Source organism: Schistocerca serialis, chromosome 4 (genome assembly GCF_023864345.2).
Source record: "Schistocerca serialis cubense isolate TAMUIC-IGC-003099 chromosome 4, iqSchSeri2.2, whole genome shotgun sequence".
NCBI classification, from domain to species: Eukaryota; Metazoa; Arthropoda; class Insecta; order Orthoptera; family Acrididae; genus Schistocerca; species Schistocerca serialis.
Window position 1 is genome coordinate 573,599,000 of NC_064641.1, and position 20,325 is coordinate 573,619,324.

The following is a 20,325-nucleotide window of genomic DNA, read 5'->3' on the forward strand; positions in this document are numbered from 1 at the left end:
GTACGGAAACGAGATGGCAGTTATAAGAGTCGAGGGGCATGAAAGGGAAGCAATGGTTGGGAAGGGAGTGAGACAGTGTTGTAGCCTATTACCGATGGTACTCCATCTGTATATTGAGTAAGCTGTAAAGAAAACAAAAGAAAAATTTGGAGAAGAAGTAAAATCTTTGAGGTTTGCCGACGACATTGTAATTCTGTCAGAGACAACAAAGGACCTGGAAGAGCAGTTGTACGGAATAGACACTGTCTTGAAAGGAGGATGTAAGAGGAACATCAACAAAAGCAAAACGAAAATAATGGGATTTTGTCGAATTAAATCAGGTGATGCTAAGGGAATTAGATTAGGAAATTAGATACTTAAAGTAGTAGATGAGTTTTGCTATTTGGGGAGCAAAATAACTGATGATGGTTGAAGTAGAGAGGATATAAAATGTAGACTGGCAACGGCAAAGCGTTTCTGAAGAAGAGAAATTTGTTAATATCGAGTGTAGATTTAAGTGTCAGTAAGTCGTTTCTGAAAGTATTTGTATGGAGTGTAGCCATGTATGGAAGTGAAACATGGACGATAAATAGCTTGGACAAGAAGAGAATAGGAGATTTAGAAATGTGGTGCAACAGAAGAATGCTGAATATTAGATGGGTAGATCACATTACTAATGAGGAGGTATTGAACAGAAAGGGAGAAGGGAAATTTGTGGCACAACTTGACTAGAAGAAGGAATCGGTTGGTAGGACATGTTCTGAAGCATCAAGGGATAACCGATTTAGTATCAGAGGGCAGGGTGGAGGGTAAAAATTGTAGAAGGAGACCAAGAGATTCAGAAGGATGTAGGTTGCAGTAGGTACTGGGAGATGAAGACGCTTGCACAGGATAAAGTAGAACAGAGAGCTGCATCAAACCAGTCTCTGGACTGAAGAGCCACAACGACAACAACATTCGGAAAGTAATGTCCGATTAGGTGCGAAATGGAAACCACTGTGAAAATATGATGGAACTTTGCACAGATGTGTTGGGCAGTGTCTTTAGTGTGCCTGTCGATCGCTTCACGTCACTCTTTCCAGTTCAGAGAGCAGAGTGATCACGTCGAAATGCGTAAAAAAACAGTGTCTCCCGCCAAGTATGTGGATCTGGTGAGAGATTTCGCCTGAAGCTATGCAGCCCACATAACATAAATGCCATGCATTTCTTTCTTAAAGAGAATTTTCAGCCGTACTTTGCAGGGACAATGAAGATTCTCCTGCAGCGTTTTCAATGGGAGGTGTTTAATCGCCCACAATACAGCCCTTTATTGGCTCCCTCTGCTGTTCACGTCTGCTCAAATGAAACGCTGGCTACGAAGACAACATTTTGGCACAAACAACGAAAGAAAGACCAGCGTAGAGAATGGACGGAAAGCACAGGTGGCTGCTTTCTGTGACGAGGGTACTGGAAAGGGTCTTAATGAAGTCAACGTTCCAACTGATCCCAAAAATGATCCATCGGTTTCAGATCGGAACACTGAGAGGCCAATCCATTTGAGAAATGTGGTGGTTCGGAAACCATGGTCTCACAGATGTTACTTTATGACAAGGCACCGTGTCATCATCTCCGAATAGTTCCTCAACTGCACACTGTAGACAATGCTAAAAAATATGTTCTTATCTGACCGCATTTAGTGTCTTCCTCCGTACATTCCCGTCGACCCCATGTACGATGGCGGGTAAAGTTCTCTGGAGGTTGCTAAGCCCAATCCCTTCCTTCGGATTCCCAAAGGGCATAGCGTGATCCAAATCACTCTTTTCTAGTCATCCGCTGCCCAGTGGCGTCAGTCTATACAGTATCCGAAGCATCACGTAGGACTGACTACAGAAACATGGGGCTTATGAGGAGCTGCTCAACCACTGTACTTCAATCTTTACAATGAATGAATGATCGTATGCATTGTTGGCCGGGAGGCGAGGTTCGTTCGGCCGCCGTATTGCAAGTCCTTCTTTGTTGAAGCCACTTCGGCGACTTGCGAGTCAATGATGATGAAATGATGATGAAAGACACACAATACCCCGTCATCACGAGGCAGAGAAAATCCCCGACCCCGCCGGGAATCGAACCCGGGACCCCGTGCGCGGGAAGCGAGAACTCTACCGCAAGACCACGAGCTGTGGACTCAATGTTTACAATTCCCTACTCATAGTCACTGAGTTAGCTAGAATGCATGTAGCTCTTAAGAAGTGACGAGTGACTCCTTCCACTGATGTTTTACAGCCTCCCTCCCCCACCCACTCCACAATGCTCGACTGACACTGTCCATCGGTACTTGAGGTCTACCTGGCCTTGAGTTTGCTATTGTTGTTCATTCGCGGTTTCCTATCGACAATCAGCAACAGTCGATTTGGCTAAATTCGGAGGGGCGGAAATGTCTCTGACGCATTTTTACCTCAGGTGACATCCAGCCCACGTCTGAGATCACTTAGCTCTCCTGACCGACCTTTTTTGCTGTTATTGCTTCTTTACTACAAGATGATACTCCTCGCCAAACTTTTATGATGGTGGCTCCGCCTCTCGTGACATCTAGTGGTCAAGTCCGCGTTAGTTAGGGGTGTCTGTATACTTTTGATCAGATAGTGGGAGATGAAGTGTCTTATACAGGATAGACTATAATGAAGAGTTGCATCAAAGTAGTCTTCACAATCAAGACAACTAGTGGTCAAGTCCGCATTAGTTAGGGGCGTCCATATACTTTTGATCAGATAGCGGGAGATGAACTGGCTTGCACAGGATAGACTAGCATGAAGAGTTGCATCAAAGTAGTCTTCACAATCAAGACAACTAGTGGTCAAGTCCGCATTAGTTAGGAGCGTCGTCCGTATAATTTTGATCAGATAGCGGGAGATGAAGTGTCTTGCACAGGATAGACTAGCATGAAGAGTTGCATCAAAGTAGTCTTCACAATCAAGACAACTTGTGGTGTCACCGCCAGACACCACACTTGCTAGGTGGTAGCTTAAATCGGACGCGGTCCATTTAGTACATGTCGGACCCGCGTGTCGCCACTGTGTGATCGCAGACCTGGCGCCACCACAAGGCAGGTCTCGAGATACGATATAGCACTCGCCCCAGTTGTACGGACGACATTGCTAGCGACAATACGGACAAAGCCTTCCTCTCATTTGCCGAGAGTCAGTTAGAATAGCCTTCTGCTGAGTCCATGGCTACGACCTAGCAAGGCGCCAGTAGCCTTACCTAGTTTGAGAGTTATCGTATAAGTGTCTCACGAAGAACGTTGTAAACAAACCAAGATTAAAAGTTAAATATAAAGCAGCTACGTACTTTTCTTGCTACCATTCAATACTATCCTGTTCCAGAATTCACGCCAGTCGGCATGTGTGTACGCGTGCCTTTCTTTCGGCTCCCTTCCCAGTGTGGCGTAGCAGGCTTGTTACGCCACAACACAACTAGTAGTCAAGTCCGCATTAGTTAGGGGTGTCCGTATACTTTTGATCAGATAGTGATGATGGTGGCACCGCCTCTCGTGACATCTAGTGGTCAAGTCCGCATTAGTTAGGGGTGTCCGTGTACTTTTGATCAGATAGTGGGAGATGAAGTGGCTTGCACAGGCCAGACTAGCATGAAGAGTTGCATCAAAGTAGTCTTCACAATCAAGACAACTAATGGTCAAGTCCGCATTAGTTAGGGGCGTCCGTATACTTTTGATCAGATAGTGGGAGATGAAGTGTCTTGCACAGGATAGACTAGCATGAAGAGTTGCATCAAAGTAGTCTTCACAATCAAGACAACTAGTGGTCAAGTCCGCATTAGTTAGGGGCGTCCGTATACATTTGATCAGATAGTGGGAGATGAAGTGGCTTGCACAGGATAGACTAGCATGAAGAGTTGCATCAAAGTAGTCTTCACAATCAAGACAACTAGTGGTCAAGTCCGCATTTGTTAGGGGCGTCCGTATACTTTTGATCAGATAGCGGGAGATGAAGTGGCTTGCACAGGATAGACTAGCATGAAGAGTTGCATCAAAGTAGTCTTCACAATCAAGACAACTAGTGGTCAAGTCCGCATTATTTAGGGGCGTCCGTATACTTTTGATCAGATAGCAGGAGATGAAGTGGCTTGCACAGGATAGACTAGCATGAAGAGTTGCATCAAAGTAGTCTTCACAATCAAGACAACTAGTGGTCAAGTCCGCATTAGTTAGGAGCGTCCGTATAATTTTGATGAGATAGTGGGAGATGAAGTGGCTTGCACAGGGTAGACTAGCGTAAAGAGTTGCATCAAAGTAGTCTTCACAATCAAGACAACTTGTGGTCAAGTCCGCATTAGTTAGGGGTGTCCGTATACTTTTGATCAGATAGTGATGATGGTGGCTCCGCCTCTCGTGACATCTAGTGGTCAAGTCCGCATTAGTTAGGGGTGTCCGCGTACTTTTGATCAGATAGTGGGAGATGAAGTGGCTTGCACAGGATAGACTAGCATGAAGAGTTGCATCAAAGTAGTCTTAACAATGAAGACAACAACAACTGTAAGTAGGCTGTTTAGGTTTCCTTATTGGTAACGCCACATCTGTATGAAAATCACTGGCTGTGCTGTGTGCAGTCTGTGGCTGCTTTGCATTGTTGTAATACTCGCCATTGTAGTGTTAGGCAGCTGGCTGTGAACAGCGCATAGCGTTGCGCAGTTGGAGGTGAGCCGCCAGCAGTGGTGAATGTGGGGATAGAGATGGCGGAGTTTTGTAATTTGTCATGAACTGCTATATATATTATGATTATTAAGGTACATACAGTGTTTGTTCTCTATTAAGATCTTTCATTTGCTAACTATCCCTATCAGTAGTTAGTTCCTTCCATAGTTTGAATCTTTTATTTAGCTGGCAGTAGTGGCGCCTGCTGTATTGCAGTAGTTCGAGTAACTAAGATTTTTGTGAGGTAAGCGATTTGTGAAACGCATAGGTTAATGTTAGTCAGGGCCATTCTTTTTTAGGGTTATTGGAAGTCAGATTGCGTTGCGCTAAAAATATTGTATGTCAGTTTAAGCATTTGGCTCTTAAAAATATAAAATCTGCAGCAGACAAAAGGAGAAAACTACACGGTAAAGCAAATGCAAAGAAGTTGTATATTGGTCAGAAAGTTCTCATTAAAGCTCATTCATTGTCACATAAGAAGAAACACTTGAGTCACAAATTCTTTCTAGTTTACAATGGACCTTACAGAATCCGACGTATACCACATGATAATTGCGTTGAAGTTGAAACTCTGCGTACTAGGAAGAGTAAAGGTTTACACCACATTTCACATGTAAAACCGTTTATTGAAAGATAATCTGCTTCTTAACTTAGTCTTTGCCATAAAATTTTTCGCTTCACATTACTAATATGCTTTGTCAGACTTAGAATCTGTTAACATACAACAATGTTTGAAGTTAAATATCCAATCAAGAACCAAGAGAACTTATTTAAACAGAAATGACGAATGCATTGTTATAGTGAACAGACGTCACAGTGTTATTGTGTGTGTACATCCTTGCTTGTTAGTTGCACGATTATGGAACGACTATAAGGCTTACATACTTAGAACATTTACCAGTACTGCTAATGAGATTTTAATGCAACATTTTGGTTTACTTGAAAATACATTCTGGATTTAAAGTACTTTCTGTGAGATACCAGATGACACAGTGTTTAGTTTATGTGACAGCTACACGATCTTATCACGACGCTACTAATGAGTGACAATTTACAATGTTGCTTTTGCAGTGTTTCTGTTTTATATCTGCACAGTTTTTCTGCATTATTCTGCAAAGTAAAACATGTTTTAGTAGTAACTTTTGTGGTATAGCTACAATGAGACTGCCTTTTCCGTAGCACAACAATACGTTACAGCACAGTACTTTCTTCATCATGGCAATAAGCGTAATAACTAAGATATCTATACGCAAAGCATTTCACTTTTGTTTATCATGAGGTAAGTACATTGACTTCTGCAGAACTTAGCTTTTGGAGGACGATAACTACGACACTTCCACAGAGATCATCTTACAGCAAGACACACATTTAGCGCTACAGGACACGTATTTGAGTGATCAATTTCGCACTTAAAACATGCATTTTTAAAGATATTTTAAGTACAATGGTACAAAGGATTTTCGGGATACATTTCATTCCATTGCTGTACTCTGTAACACCTGAGGGTATAATTACATTAATCCTCAGGGGGTACACGCTTACTTTGTGTACCATGTGTTTGGCAAGCACAAGGAGCCCTAGCTAATATGGTATTTGCTTATACAACTTTACACATCGGTACCATATTTCTCTAACACACAAATTACACAGCTATCTGATCATTTAACTTAGAGATAAACATTTTTTTTACTACATCAGTGACACATGTTTACGCAGTTACACAGTTGGGTAACTTCACACTTACAAAATTGTATTTTGTCTGTACTTTGTGAACTGTTCATATTTTTTTGGAGCCATTGTGATACTATAAGAGCTTTGAATGATGTATTTGGTATGGGATCATGATTTTTGAAGTGCGTTTGAGGCAGATGACACTTTTGACATGAGCAGAGAATTTTTTTTAGGTTTTGAAATCATTGGAGAAAGCTACGACGATTTTGAGACTTGACTGAGGTGCTATGATGTTATTATTACGATGACTACGTGTATTATGCTGTTGCGGTATGTTTATGATGAATAAGCTGATGCTATATGAGTTATTTGATTATGCTACGTATCTATTAAGATAAAATATTGTAGAAGTGCCGACGAATAAGGTAAGGAATAATGAGTAGTGGTTAGGGACGCTGATTTGTGAGAAAGGTTGTTGGAAACCAAGAATCGTACTTTAAGAGTTATGAAATGTGTGTATATGCGTGAATGTATCACAGTGCTGGCGAAAATTTTTTGGACGCTGTTATATTTACGGGATTTTGTTTCTACACATTTGTAACGCAAATTTTCGACCTGTGAAATTTTTATATGAGACTGTCACTGTAGCGGAAACTGCTGTCGTAAATATTTCGGTAAGAAAGCTAAGTGACCTTGATGTAATGCGTTGTGGCGCCCAGCTGGGCCAGCCGCCCGGAGAAAAAAGCCATTAGGTGGAGAAAAAAAGAGGCCATTAACCTCGCTTCTGACATTCCTTTGTAGAAAGCATCGCAAAAACGATACGGTCGAACTTGAAAACATATGATTACACTGTGGAGCTCTTAATTTATGATATTTACAGAAATGCCTAATGAAATGACGAGAAATATTTTTACATCTGCACACCTGATTATGACAAGCGTCTTTCTACGAGAGTTGAGAGAGTTTCTACTAACTTATGAAATGTCACATGACTATTGAATGATATTTTTATGCTTTGGTTTGCGTAATTGCTTATTTCATTTGATATCTGGTTTCCAGCTGTCTTGCAGCATTGGTTTCATAAAATAAAATTAAATGCATTTGCTAATGTGAACACTTTTTGTCAACAGATCTTTTAAATAATTACTTTATGATCCACATTCTTCGAAAGAGGAGCTCTTGGAAAGGAAAGAACAATAAGAAGGGACTAGTAACAGTAACTGCACACACAATTTTCTTTTCAAGTACATGGTAATATTTTTTTTACAATAAGTTGTTGTGGTGCACCACTTTAATTACTTAGACATTAAGATGTGAATAGACATTTCCCTTGTCTGCATTGTTGTCTTTAGTGTAATATTTTTTCTGCTTGATCTTTGCCATGCTTAGGTATTAGTTATAGCATTTTCTGCTATTGTCTACCAGTCATAGTGCTACTAAATTTCACTATACATTACGCTGTTAAGCCAGTTTTACTACGCATTTATTTTTCTTGTTTGCTGCTCATTGCCTTATATTAGTTGTAATTTATGCTGCTTGCTTTGCGTTTTGTATTTTTTATGATTGCTGTTTGTGTTAATTGTTTTGTGCTGCTGCATTGCCTCGTTCCTTAGTTTAGCATCTGAGCTCAGTAGATTTAAGTTAGCTTAAGAGGGGTAGACTATATAAGAACCTAACTATGGAGAATAGGGAAAGAATGCATTGAGAAGTTATATGAAAACGATTTGGGCCAAAATGAGTATTGTACAATGAGCCATAATTATTTTGAAAGAAATATGGTTAGAATACAGAAAAGAGGTATAGATAGGACTTTTTGGGAATAATGATGAATGAATGGAGATCTCCAAGAAGTAAAGAAAGTTTTGTTTGCAAAATACTGCAGTACAACAAACCCTGTCATTTCCTTTTGTATTATTCCGCTATATGTTTGTGTACTCTTGTGTATTTGTCTTTTTCCTGTCTTTATGTGTTTAGCTAATAAGATTTATGTTGTAGAATTTTTCTGATAATATGTTATTTTCTTTGTAAAGATGTTTAGACATTATTAATTCTGTTTTGTTTTAATGCTCATGTGTGAAATTGATGTTTCAAAAGTTTTTCTGATCTTTTATGTATGTACTTATGTCATAATTCCTGTAACATTGATGTATATGTTTATTTCTATTCTGTTGTAAAGCCTGTACTACAAATGTTATCTGTATTGTTATGTTCTTTAATGATGTATTTTGTACCTTTGTAATTGTATTCTTATGTTATAAAATTGTAAATGACACCAGTTCATCATATTATTAACTTGTAAGTTACATTTCACTGCACACGTTTCTGTTGGTCATAGTATATGGACAATATGTGAGAAGTAGGGACTGTTAGTGTTTGCACGTGTGTTAATAATTCAGCAAGGGACTGGATAACAGCATTGCTGGTTCTAAGGACAATTCCAAAACCTTTGTGAGTGCACAAGTGGTGATTATGGACTTGCTATATTATCCGCAAGACTATTCAATGGTGATTGTGCACCTGCAAGGTCACAACATATGGCTGCTGGCCATCTCTACAAGGACTACAGTGGGTCTGCATCTTTGATGACCCACGAATACCATTATTTCTACAAGGACTACAGTGGGTCTACACCTTTGCTGACTCACCAGTACCATTATTTCTACAAGGAATGCAGTGGGTCTGCACCTCTGGTGGCCCACCAGTACCGTAATCTCTACCAGGACTACAGTGGGTCTACTCTGTGATGACCTACCTACCAATATTCTTCAAAACCTCGTCTGACTCTGCTGTGGGTTTGCTCTGTTGTGGCCCATTACTTGTCTGCATGTCAAGAGTCAGCACTGTCTTTCCATTGGAAGGACAACACTACTTCTTCAAGTCAGCATGGAAATCCACTACTTCTGTGTGCATTTTCTTTCACTGCTCAGACTTTGAGAAAAACACTGCTATTTTACTGTGATGAATCAGGACTGTCTTTATAGACTGTGAGAAAATTTTAGCTTTTGACCAACATTGTATCAATAAGTGTGTGAATTTGATATCTTTGTTATTGTAATTATGAAAAATTTTATCAAATCATTATTGGCCACTGCCCAATCCAATTTGTAAAATTGTGTCTCTCTACGATTTATGCGAGCACAGTAGCCTTGGGTGCACATCTGGGCAGTGTGTTCGGACCGGATGAGCGAGAGGCGCGCGCGGTCTGCTCGTGTGTGCCGACGACCTCCCCCACTGAGACCGCCGACCAGCCGGTGATTACCGACGACTGCCCGCCTGCCTCCTGCGGTCGGCCACCGCAGCCGCCGCTGTGTTTTGTCCCTCACTTATTCAGAACCAACAGTTTCATTTAAATTTATATGCATTTATTTTCCCTTCGATTCTTATTTTACTCTGTTTACCTTTATTTCGCCTTGATTAAATTTTATTCCTGTATTACTGAAGGGCCCGATTTCGGAGGCAGAAAAAAAAGTAATCAACCGGACACTCGAAGAGAATTTTTACTAATTATTAATTTAAAAACCCATTAAGGGAGGTTAGTATTGATGCGGGCAGATAATGCCCGGAATACAAAAGTGATATTCACTGATTTATTTCCTGTGCGGAATATTAATCCGGCCGGGCTGTGTTTAAGAAGAGTCCGGCGCACGGCACGTAATCGTGATTTGACCAATAACCCGCCACCGCCGCCGCTGCCGCCGCCGCCGCTGCTGCTGCCGTCTCCGCATTTGCGCACAGAATGGCCGGCAGAGCGCATTTGCCGTTTCCGCGGTCCCCGCTCCGATTTCCGTATTTTAACTTTGCAAATGAAGGAGAATGCATTAGCGTTTTATACGTCTCTCCGATTACGAGGCGTGAGTGAGAATTTAATTTCCTTTCGGCCCTTAAGCATCGGAAATATTTCATACCGTGTGCGGCGTAATATCTTACATTTAAAAGTTTGGCTCTCTAGAGAAGCCCTTTTCTCTTGAAAAAAAAAAAAAGAATAAAAATATTCATCTGTCTTTAAGGACTGCATACTTTCTTCTTAATACTGTTTACTTAGTATCTTTTCTGTAGGTTCGAAGAGACAGTCTATTGTGTGTGTGTGTGTGTGTGTGTGTGTGTGTGTGTGTGTGTGTGTGTGTGTGCGCGTGTGCGTGCACGCGTGGTGTGCGCGTGCGTCTGTGAAATGCCAATGATATGTGAAGCCAGTAAGTCGCTAAATGAAATAATTTAGTACGAAATAGCAGTGCCTATATTATTAAGAAATAGTATTAAGAAATACATGTATGCATGTCTGAAGGAACGTTGCATAGTAGTTGTTAATAACACAGGCACTATTATTTCGTATTTATTCACCAATACCAATCCGTCAACTCTCAATAAGTTTGTCCTTCATGGACGGGAATATACCGGATCAGTATAAATTTGAAAACTGAATAAATCACGGAATAATGTAGATAGAGAGGTACAAATTGACACACATGCTTGGAATGACACAGGGCTTTATTAGAACCAAAAAAAAAATACAAAAGTTCAAAAAATGTCCGACAGATGGCGCTGGCCGGCCGTAGTGGCCGAGTGGTTAAAGGCGCTACAGTCTGGAACCGCACGACCGCTACGGTCGCATGTTCGAATCCTGCCTCGGGCATGGATGTGTGTGATGTCCTTAGGTTAGTTAGGTTTAAGTAGTTCTAAGTTCTAGGGGACTTATGACCACAGCAGTTGAGTCCCATAGTGCTCAGAGCCATTTGAACCATTTGAACAGATGGCGCTTCGTCCGATCAGAATAGCAATAATTAGCATAACAAAGTAAGACAAAGCAAATATGATGTTCTTTACAGGAAATTCTCAATATTTCCACCACCATTCCTCAACAACAGCTGTAGTCGAGGAATGATGTTGTGAACCGCACTGTCAAGCATGTCCGGAGTTATGGTGAGGCCTTGGCGTCGGATGTTGTCTTTCAGCATTCCTAGAGATGTCGGTCGGTCACGACTTCAGGTAACCCCAAAGCCAATACTCGCACTGACTGAGGTCTGTGGACCTGGGAGGCCTAGCATGACGAATGTGGCGGTGAGCATACGATCATCACCAAACGACGCGCGCAAGAGATCTTTCACGCGTCTACCAATATGGGGTGAAGTGCCATCCTGCATAAACATCGTACGTTACAGCAAGGCCGGGGATGATGCTATTCTGTAACACATAGCCGGTCGAAGTGGCGAGTGGTTCTAGGCGCTACAGTCTGGAACCGCGAGACCGCTACGGTAGCAGGTTCGAATCCTGCCTCGGGCATGGATGTGTGTGATGTCCTTAGGTTGGTTAGGTTTAAGTAGTTCTAAGTTCTAGGGGACTGATGACCTCAGATGTTAAGTCCCATAGTGCTCAGAGCCATTTGAACCATTTTGTAACATATCGGCGTACCTCTCACCAGTCATGGTAGCAGTTTTGCTGTCCAGCGCCATCTGTCGGAAATTTTGTGAACTTTGTTTTTTTGTGGTTCTAATAAAACCCCATTCCATTCCAAGCATGTGTATCAATTTTTACCTCTCTATCTACATCATTCCGTGGTTTATTAAGTTTTCAAATTTTTACTGACTTTTTGATCACCCGGTACTTAACTTTAAGAGTGGGGCATGTGACACGTGGACGACGTCGTGTGGAAGTTTGTGTCTGCCCGCGATTTGTGCACGGGTAGCCAAAGTTGTTAAGGCGGGAAATCCTGGTTCGAGTACCGGTCTGGCACACATTTTCACTGTCGTCATCCTAATATACTCCCCGTGGTGGTTGGTATTCGCAGTTGCGAATACGTTTCCTGTATCTAGTTTACTTTCTGTTCTCTCTAAAAATAGATGAATGGATTAAAAATTATTGGACTCTAAACAGCGTAGTCATCAGAGCCGTTTTTCAAGATCGAGGTACTGGTATATGAGTAGTTACCCTTGTTGAAACGAGATTAAAAGATTTCACGTGATATCTGCAGTATATCTAATCATACCGTAGTCATATATTATATTCATAAAAATAGAGGATGGCGTTCAGATGGCTGGTTCATCGCAGAATTCATAGTATCAGCCAGCCGCCACAAACCTGGAATCCGCAGCAAGTTTGAAAGACTAAGCACAGGGAAGACATCAGGTCAAAGTCGCAGGACAACAAAAAAAATGGCTCTGAGCACTATGGGACTTAATTTCTGAGGTCATCAGTCCCCTAGAACTTAGAACTACTTAAACCTAACTAACCTAAGGACATCACACACATCCATGCCCGAGGTAGGATTCGAACCTGCGAACCTGCGACCGTAGCGCCTAGAACCGATCAACCACTCCGGCCGACTCGTAGGACAACAGTCTGATCAATAGCAACCCTCATACTTCTCGTTATGGCCAATCAGTAGGTAAACCATCTCCTTATGGCTACGCTCCTCAAAAAGTTTTATTGTTATACTATTTTGTAAGCTTCCTTGTTCGCCTGCAAGTGTTACTACAAGGATAGGGACATGAGATAACTAGATGTACACCGTAGGTTATGGTGTGTTCTGGAACAAACCTCGGCCAGTCAAAGACATTGCTTTTCGGACTAACACACCTTATTCCCATGTAAAAGAGATGGTTACAGAGTTAAGATCCCGAATGTCAGGTCGCGCTTACTTTCTGAGCGTGGACTATGCGATCCGTGGCGTAAACATGGTGTTTCCGAGCACACATTTGCCCCTATTACAGCTGTCGCTTTTCCAACCATAGGAGGAATTTACAACAATGGGAGAGCCTCTGGTCGGAAATATCACGCTGCAAAAGAGGATGATGTTAGCTGTGGTTTTCCTGACACTTTTGGGCCAACATCCCATCATATTTTATCCTGACTTGGGACTACCTGCGTAAATACACTGAGACATGGGATAGCCATATACACATGTACATATGGCGTTAGTATCGTGTACCCTAGGTATAAAAGGGTAGTAAATTGGCGAAGCTGTAACTTGTACTCAGGTGACTCATGTGAAAAATTTTCCAACGTGATTATGGCCACACGACGGGAATTAACAGGTTCTGAACGCGGAATGGTAGTTGGAGCTAGACGCATGGAAAATTCTGTTTCGGAGATTGTTAGGGAATTCAATATTCCGAGATCCACCACGTCAAGAGTGTGCAGAGAATACCAAATTTCAGGCATTACTTCTCACCATGGATAATGCAATGGCTCACGGCCTTCACTTAATGACTGTGAATGGCGGAGTTTTCGTAGAAATGTCAGTACTAACAGACAAGCAACACTGTGTGAAATAACAGCAGTAATCAATGTGGGACGTACGTCGGACGTATCCTGTAGGACAGTGAGGGGAAATTTGGAGTTAATGGGCTATGGCAGGACGACATCGCCTGTAGCGCCCCGTCTCCTGGGCTAGTGACCATATCAGGTGGACCCTAGACGACTGGAAAACAGTGGCCTGGTCAGACGAGACACGATTTCAGTTTTTAAGAGCTGATGGTGGGGTTCCGGTGTGGCACAGACCCTACGAAGGCACGGCCCCAAGGTGTCAACAAGGCACTGCGCAAGCTGCTGGTGGCTCCATAATGGTATGGCTGTTTTTACGAGGAATGGACTGGGTCCTCTGCTCCAACTGGACCGATCATTCACTGGAAGTGCTTATCTTCAGCTACATGGAGACTATCTGCAGTCATTCGTGGATTTCATGTTCCTAAATAACGATACGGATGACAATCTGCCATGTCACCGGGCCCCAATTGTTCGCAATTGGTTCAAATGGTTCAAATGGCTCTGAGCACTATGGGACTTAACATCTGAGGTCATCAGTCCCCTAGAACTTAGAAATACTTAAACCTAACTAACCTAAGGACATCACACACATCCATGCCCGAGGCAGGATTCGAACCTGCGACCGTAGCAGTCGCGCGGTTCCGGACTGCGCGCCTAGAACCGCTAGACCACGCAATTGGTTTGAAGCACATTCTGGACGATTCGAGCGAATGATTTGCTCAGCCAGATCACTCGATATGAAATCCCATCAAACCTTTATTGGACGTAATCGAGAGGTCAGTTCGTGCACAAGATCCTGCACCGGAACACGTTTGCATTTATGGACGGCAATAGAGCAAGCAAGGCTTCATATTTCTGCAGGGGACTTCCAACGACTTGTTGAGTCGACGCTACGTCGAGTTGCTGCGCTACACCGGGCAAAAGAAAGTCCGACACGATATTTGGAGGTATCTGATCACTCTTGTCACCTCAGGCATGTATTTTTTAACATTTTTATATTCAGTGTAACCCGAATTCTAGGTTGGAACAATAAATTGGTGTTTTTCCTAATATGTTGCGACTCCTGAGTGTGCGGTTAGATAGGAATCTAGCACTACACCTTAAAATGCTGTACGTGAAACAAACAGGCATAGTATTGATATTCTTGCTTCTCGCAAATATTTAACTGTTTATTTCCGAGAATGCCGCGATTTCCGAAAGTGTGGTTGGGTAGAAGCCTAACAGGCCACGTTAATACGCTACGTCCGCGATAACTGAGTGGTGAGCACGACAGAATGTCAATCCTAAGGGCCTGGGTTCGATTCCCGGCTGGGTCGGAGATTTTCTCCGCTCAGGGATTGGGTGTTGTGTTGTTCTAATCATCATCATTTCATCCCCATCGACGCGCAAGTCGCCGAAGTGGCGTCAAATCGGAGGACTTGCACCCGGCGAACGGTCTACACGACGGCTCACCATGCACCACCTAAATAGGGAAAGGGAGAGAGCCGCAGGTAAGTGCGTAAGTGAGCTTCAGGACAAACAGGGAAAGACGCTCACGACGAAAACGGAATTAACAAAACACATCGAGGACTATTTCCGAGACATGTTGCTTCGAGAAGCGACAGACGACGCGGCAACTGCTGACATTCTCCAGCAGACGAGGAGCGTGCTGACAGACGCAGACAGGGCGTTGCTGACAGAAAATGTCGACGTGGATGACATCAAAGAAACGATGAAGACCAGCGCCAGAGGAAGAGCACCGGCGCCGACGGCATCCCGCTCGAGCTCTGCTTCGCATATTGGGACGTGCTAGGAGTGCAAGATGGAGAATGAGATACTCGATGGGGTGGAAATTCCACCTGGGCTGACCGAAGGGACCATAACCCTCATCCCTAAGAAGAGAGCCGCCCGCCGCATTGAAGAGTTTCGTCCGATTACGCTCCTCAAAGCCGACTATAAAATAATGGCGAAATGCATAGCAAACAACCTGAAATCGGCGATGAGGAAAGTCATCAGTCCGTGGCAAACATGTGCGGTACCAGGGAAAAATATATTCGACGCCACATGCACCTACAGGGACATAATAGCACAGGCTGCCACCACCAGAAGCGCAGGTGCCGTAATTTCGGTGGACTTCAACAAAGCCTTCGACAGGATCGATCACAAATATCTCGTAGAGGCACCAAACAGACTCGGGTTTGGGCAAAAATTCATCACAATCATCCAGAAGATAGTAAGTACTGCGAGATCGACAATAATAATCAATAGCTGGAAAACAAAACAGATAAAACTGGACAGATCCGTGAGGCAAGGCTGTCCATTGTCAATGGCCCTATTCGCTATAGCACTGGACCCGCTGCTGCGGAAACTCAGAAATGACATCAGAGGATTCTCCGTAGGAGACAAGGCAATAGCATGTATAGTCTACGCTGACGACCTAGGCATCTTTACTGAAGATCAAGAAGATATTGGGAGAGTAGAAACCATCATGAACACATTCCAAAAAGCGTCAGGCGCCCAAACCAACCCCAGAAAAACAGTGCTACTGCCGATAGGGAATCAGCGACTCAAACCAGACAGGCAGTGGTACAAAATAGCAGAAAGCCATAAAGTTCTTGGAATATTTATACAGTCATGTCCACTTAGAATGGCCGCATAAAGCTGGAGGGACGTGCTGCACACCATAAGAGGTCTCTCCAGACAGCACGCGAACAGGAAACTAACAATCCATCAGAAAAAAGACCTGATAAACACGACGATCCTGTCGAAAGCGTGGTACCTGGCACAAATCTTAAGCATCCCGACAGAAATTGCGCGAGCACTAACGAGCGCAGTGTACTACCTGTTGTGGCGTCGAAATATATTCAAAGTGGCGCAAGCAACGTGCTCGCTGGCAATGAAAGAAGGGGGACTAGGTCTAGTTGATATAAAGACCAAATGTGCAGCCCTTCTACTAAAACGAACGATCGCCATCCAGGACAAAAACCCTGACAGCGTCACAGCCAAGATAATTAGAGGATACAAGCCCGCATCAGAAGAAGTGCCGGTCGACACGAGGCACATTCCCTTCGGACTGCGACACATCAGGCTGCACTTCGCCAACAAAAGTTACGTTCTGGACACCACGGCGAACCCCAGCCACAGAACAGCAAAGAGAATATACTAGGCCCTCAGGGGGAAGCCGGCAAAAAACAAAATTTAACACAAATTCCCGCATTACAATTGGGAATAAATATGGGGAAACGTCTCGGAAAACGTGTTGCCTAAACATGCGAAGGAAACATCGTGCAAAATAGTTAACAGAACGGTACCAACCAACCAAAGACTGGCGGAGATAAAACTCGTCGCAAGTTACAAGTGCGACGTATGTGCCATGACCGACACCCTCGAGCACCGATTTACCTGCGGGAATGCCATCAACATATGGGAAGCGTGCCAGCAGATGGTGGCCCACATCAACAGAACAGCTCCGGGAAGCATTACAGTGGAAGCAATCACTGCCCCAGACTGCAACCCATTTCCACGCCCAAGCGACTGGCGACTCTCTGGATCCTCGCCATGACGGTACACGCCATCGTAGCGCGAATGTAGACCGGCCACCTGGCCTTCCTGATGGACCTCTGGAAGAAGAACAAGAACGGCCCAGCAGAACAGGCGCTACCGCGAGAACTTCAGAAACTTCCTGCAGATTACACTGCAGACAGCGATCGCCAGAGTCCTCCACAGCCTGTGACCCTCAGCACCGCCACCAGCCACCTCACCACACTCACTACAAGAATAACGTGTGCAGTGATAGTGAATAAGTGCAGCAGAACAGATAAAGTGCTTTCTCCTCTCGCCTCAAATAGTGAAGTATAGTAGTATAAAGTGTCTCTTCTTAGTGAAATCAGTGATACAAAGTGCTTCTCACCAAACATCTGTCATTTATGTAAAACCTGTAGTATATGTAAAAAATGTTTCTTCCACTTCTGCTCCATCTATCATGGTGATGTTTACCTCATACTGTCCAACCCAACAGTGCGAACTAGAGGAAGAGATCAAACCATGATGCACAATGTGCCTGTGGCATCACAAGTGCATGACATACAGAAATTTGAACTCAAAATCAATGTATCGCTGCTACATATAAATTATTATGCCTGTCCTGCAATGTCTACCCAAAAAAAAATATGACAAATGCCCATGAAAAAGGCTTGAAGGAACAACAATAAGAGAAAAACGAAAAAGGAAAAAATATAAAAACGAAAACCTGTAAAATGACTAATATTAACCAACGCAAGGAATATAATAGGTTGTTGTTGTTGTGGTCTTCAGTCCTGAGACTGGTTTGATGCAGCTCTCCATGTTACTCTATCCTGTGCAAGCTCCTTCATCTCCCAGTACCTACTGCAACCTACATCCTTCTGAATCTGCTTAGTGTATTCATCTCTTGGTCTCCCTCTACGATTTTTACCCTCCACACTGCCCTCCAATGCTAAATTTGTGATCCCTTGATGCCTCAGGACATGTCCTACCAACCGATCCCTTCTTCCAGTCAAGTTGTGCCACAAACTTCTCTTCTTCCCAATCCTATTCAATACCTCCTCATTAGTTATATATATCCTACTTCGACCATTATCAGTTATTTGCTCCCCAAATAGCAAAATTCCTTTACTACTTTAAGTGTCTCATTTCCTAATCTAATTCCCTCGGCATCACCCGACTTAATTCGACTACATTCCATTATCCTCGTTTTGCTTTTGTTGATGTTCATCTTATATCCACCTTTCAAGACACTGTCCGTTCTGTTGAACTGCTCTTCCAAGTCCTTTGCTGTCTCTGACAGAATTACAATGTCATCGGCAAACCTCAAAGGTTTTATTTCTTCTCCGAATTTTTCTTTTGTTTCCTTTACTGCTTGCTCAATATACAGATTGAATAGCATCGGGGAGAGACTACAACCCTGTCTCAGCCCTTGCCAACCACTGCTTCCCTTTCTTGCCCCTCGACTCTTATAACTGCCATTTGGTTTCTGTACAAATTGTAAATAGCCTTTCGCTCCCTGTATTTTACCCCTGCCACCTTTAGAATTTGAAAGAGAGTACTCCAGTCAATATTGTCAAAAACTTTCTCTAAGTCAACAAATGCTAGAAACGTAGGTTTGCCTTTCCTTAATCTTTCTTCTAATGTTCCAACATTTCTACGGAATCCAAACTGATCTTACCTGAGGTCGGCTTCTACCAGTTTTTCCATTGGTCTGTAAAGAATTCGCGTAAGTATTTTGCAGCTGTGGCTTATTAAACTGATAGTTAGGTAATTCTCACATCTGTCAACATCTGCTTTCTTTGGGATTGGAATTATTATATTGAAGTCTGAGGGTATTTCACCTGTCTCATTCATCTTGCTCACCAGATGGTAGAGTTTTGTCGGGACTGGCTCTCCCAAGGCCGTAAGTAGTTCTAATGGAATGTTGTCTACTCTCGGGACCTTGTTTCGATTCAGGTCTTTCAGTGCTCTGTCAAACTCTTCACACAGTATCGTATGTCCCATTTCATCTTCATCTACATCCTCTTCTATTTCCATAATATTGTCCTCAAGTACATCGCCCTTGTATAGACCCTCTACATACTCCTTCCTACTTTCTGCTTTCCCCTCTTTGCTTAGAACTGGGTTTCCATCTGAGCTCTTGATATTCATACAAGTGGCTCTCTTTTCTCCAAAGGTATCTTTATAGGCTGTATCTATCTTACCCCTAGTGAGATAAGCCTCTACATCCTTACATTTGTCCTCTAGCCATCCCTGCGTAGCCATTTTGCACTTCCTGTCGATCTCATTTTTGAGACGTTTGTATTCCTTTTTGCCTGCTTCATTTACTGCATTTTTATATTTTCTCCTTTCATCAGTTAAATTCAATATTTCTTCTGTTACTCAAGGATTTCTACTAGCCCTCGTCTTTTTACCTACTTGATCCTCTGCTGCCTTCACTAGTTCATCCCTCAGAGCTACCCATTCATCTTCTACTTTATTTCTTTCCCCCATTCCTGTCAATTGTTCCCTTATGCTTTCCCTGAAACTCTGTACAACCTCTGGTTTAGTCAGATTATCCAGGTCCCATCTCCTTAAATTCCCACCTTTTTGCAATTTCTTCTGTTTTAATCTACAGTTCATAACAAATAGATTGTGGTCAGAGTCCACATCTGCCCCTGGAAATGTCCTACAATTTAAAACCTGGTTCCTAAATCCCTGTCTTACCATTATATAATCTATCTGATACCTTTTAGTATCTCCAGGATTCTTCCATGTATACTACGTTCTTTTATGATTCTTGAACCAAGTGTTAGCTATGATTAAGTTATGCTCTGTGCAAAATTCTACCAGACGGCTTCCTCTTTCATTTCTTAGCCCGAATCCATATTCACCTACTATGTTTCCTTCTCTCCCTTTTCCAGTCACCCATGACCATTAAATTATCGTCTCCCTTCACTACCTGAATAATTTCTTTTATCTCATCATACATTTCTTCAATTTCTTCGTCACCTGCAGAGCTAGTTGGCATATAAACTTGTACTACTGTAGTAGGCATGGGCTTCGTGTCTATCTTGGCCACTATAATACGTTCACTATGCTGTTTGTAGTAGCTTACCCGCACTCCTATTTTTTTATTCATTTTTAAACCTACTCCTGCATTACCCATATTCGATTTTGTACTTATAATCCTGTATTCACCTGACCAGAAGTCTTGTTCTTCCTGCCACCGAACTTCACTA